Source organism: Magallana gigas, chromosome 9, assembly GCF_963853765.1.
Source record: "Magallana gigas chromosome 9, xbMagGiga1.1, whole genome shotgun sequence".
NCBI classification, from domain to species: domain Eukaryota; kingdom Metazoa; phylum Mollusca; class Bivalvia; order Ostreida; family Ostreidae; genus Magallana; species Magallana gigas.
The window spans coordinates 14,385,699-14,389,124 of record NC_088861.1 but is presented as its reverse complement, the minus strand read 5'-3'; the positions used below and the strand labels follow the sequence as shown (position 1 = coordinate 14,389,124).

At 30.5% G+C, this 3,426-nt stretch overlaps 1 long non-coding RNA gene across 1 annotated transcript; it reads right to left on the bottom strand.

Annotated features, from left to right (window-relative positions):
- Positions 1 to 447: 447 nt before the first annotated feature.
- Positions 448 to 2,799, bottom strand: LOC136271145 (uncharacterized). The gene is made up of 3 exons (XR_010708990.1): positions 1,727 to 2,799; positions 663 to 718; positions 448 to 567 (listed from the first exon to the last, which is right to left on the bottom strand). It is a non-coding gene; the product is annotated as an uncharacterized lncRNA (long non-coding RNA).
- Positions 2,800 to 3,426: the final 627 nt, after the last annotated feature.

Below are 3,426 nucleotides of genomic sequence, written 5' to 3'. Positions count from 1 at the left end.
TTGTTAGGTCATCGACTAGAAATGTATCTGAGGTATGTTTAAGAAAGCGGATGATAGCAAGCCCTCGCCATAAATCCCTATTCCCGCAACACAAAATTTAGAGATCGCTCGCGAGCACCTGCTCTGCCGAGCACAAAATGTTTTTTTCATAAGTTAATTAATCTTTGTAACATAGTGTAAAATATAAGTTATTTGAAATATTCAATGTTACGCCATGCACACGGAAGGCTATTCATATTTCTCTCAACTTTTTTAGGTTGATAATTTAAAGGCTTTTAAAGACACATAACTATATAATTTCAAATATTTTAACTTTTTAATATTAATTTTTGGTTAAAAAGACAAACATTGATATTGTTTTCATTTTTTCTACTAATTGATTAATTACAATTGAAAACAATTTTTCTAATTGAAAGTGCATACTCTATTGTTGTTTTATACCTTGACATCCTGTGATGTGATTACAATACTGTTTTTCACAGTTACAATTTTGCTGGCAAGATTCCCCATAACCTGGATATGGGCAGGTAAATTCGCATTTATTCCCAATATATCCTTTGAAACATTCTAAAAGAGAAATTCAGGTGATTGTTTGAATAATCATAAGAAAACGTCATAAAAAGGTTATTATAGTTTTGTCACATATTTCTGATTGAACTAACTTTTAAATATTCCAGTGCCGTTCGAAGACCATATCAAGCAACAATCTTCAACTTCCCTATATAAAAGAAAATTGAAACTTACGATCAAAAGTTACATTTAAAATGGAAAATACACTTTATCTTGTAACCCCCAAACCTCAACAAAATAAAAGATAAAGATAACTGAATAGAGATAAAAATCGAGAACCAACTTTATAAGTTATAACAAAAACAGCAACGGATCAGTACAATGCAAAACTTCATAGGACTAATGGCAATATTCGTTTTCGTCAAATACGTCTAATGTAACGGAAAGTTTGTTGAGGCTTGTTTTATCCAGCTGTAGTTTTGCAACGTGTTCACAACATTGAAGAGACAAAATTCAATCTTTTTAAAACTGACTTGAAAAAATAGTTCTTCTAAAATGCGCTATTAAAGATTAAACAAAATCCCGTAAGGTGTAATCTCAGTCCAACCTTAAAAGTTTGAAAAACAAAATATGTACGAGATTCTATGAAACTTATATAAAAAGTCTCGAATAGTTATGAAAATTTTATACAATGTATCATTCATGTAACTATAAAAAACTTGGTTGTCCTTTTAATCAAAGTAAAGTATTTTCTGCCAAAATTCTGTATGATGTTACTAAGACCGGTTTTTATTTTATGAAAAACAACCTCCCCCACCCCCACCCTCCACACATTTTAGTGTCGACACATGGACTTGTTAAGTACGCATGACACCTCGGGTATTTATGTTTGCTTGTGAAAAAGTAAAACATGTTTGAACTTCCAGGCAAAAGTTTGATAGGGTGCCATTGGACACAGGTTTAAAACGCTGTATATTTGTATATGCACTAGTACCAACCGTGAAAAGAAGCGTGTCAGTGTAATCCAGTTGGGTGTCGCCGGGCCTAAAAAAACCTTTAAAATTTTGCATAACAATTTACAGCAGAAAATGAAATATTTATTTCAAACAAGAATAACTCAGTTTGGCGCACCTTTTCCCAAAAGATTTTATTGCCGAAAGAAGTATTGCAATATAAGGTAACATGTGAAAATAATTAATTAGCTGGGAATTTTTACCTTATGCACAGCTGTTCTGGAGATACGACTTTTACCATTATTGTAGCGAAAACAAAAGCTCCTACGAGAAAACAGACAGGATTGCAAATCTTCATGATGTGGATTATTTCGGTGATGAACATTGTTTGTTACACACATAAGCTACAATGACTATGAAAAATGTAGTCCAATATAGTCAACATGTATTATCAAAAACAGATGTGGTGTATATACAGTATCTTGGCCAACTATAAAACTTATTTTTAGCGGAAATATATCAATAAATTAAAAACAAGGAAATCACCCCGTAACCATCACAAGTGTTCGTATATGTTCCCTAGTAGAGTGAGAATATGTCCTTTAATTAGTTTGTCATTTTTCGTTTATTAGATGAGTTTGACCATGCACTCTATGTATATCACATATTGTCTAGTCTATGAAATGATATCAATCAAAGCAACGACGATGTGACCTCTTTTTTCTTTACACACTTCATAAATCATGTTAAATGTTAAAAACGCATTTTCGCAATATGCGAGATTTTAATTAACAATCTTGTGTATAAATAGAAAAAAGTTTACTTACTAAAATATTCTTAATGCTAATATCAACTATATACATGTAATACAAAAATGAATAATGTTAATATGAACAGCAAGACTGTAACATGAAAAACTTCAAAATACTACTGTCATTTCAAATTCCAAAAATATGAATAAGTTTGTACTACCTGTTCAGATGAACTGAAAGGGAAATGTCAATTTAATCACATAAAATACATGTCACCTACCTTTTTCATCAAATCTGACGTGTACTACTGTAAGTCGTTTTAATTACACGGTGTTAAAGTTTCACGATTTCTAATTAAATACCAATCACGATTTTAATTTAACGCTGCTAGAAAATAAATTGATCAGAATATAAGCATTAAAACGTTTTTCGGAACTAAGTGTTCACGATGGGTTAAATTTTGCGGGAAAATGATGAATCGCAAACATATTGAAATTAAAATCATCGTGATTATTTGCCAATCTACAGTATTATATCAGAAGAAGTTTTTCATTATTTCATAATTACTTTTGGAAAGAATTTTCAGTCTATAGTGCATATGTTAATACATTGTAGATGTACATGTAATATCAAAGAAAGTTGCAATCATAAAGTTAGGAAAAACGTTTACAACCCCTTTTTGTGAGTTATCAAAATGCAACTTTATTTGATAAATTATGTACGTATTTGACAAATGTCTGGATAAATAAAATGAAAAATATATATCGTATGAATAAATATTCACAATGTTTTATATATGTATTAAGTGTTTGCAATAACCACATTATTGACGATAATATTGGTAAGAAATCATCCTTAATTTAATCGATGGCATCATCCAATGTTCATCTTTATATGTTGTTGATTTCATTTTTTCCAGTCACAAATCCCAAAATAACGTTGTTGTGATTTGTTTCTTCCCCTGTTACAGATATTAAGAGAATTTCACAAAGATCGATCCCTTTGCCAATAAATAGCGAGCTTTACAGCTTGCCAGCTTATAAAATCAGTTTGGGGATTTATTAAATCTATCAATTATCACTTGGGTTTAGTGGGTGAATTTTATGCCAAACTAGTGAGTTTGTTATACAAATTAATAACATTGAGAGGATTGTAAAAATGGGTGAGACTTTTGATGTGATTGTAAACCATTCATTAACAAATGTTAATGT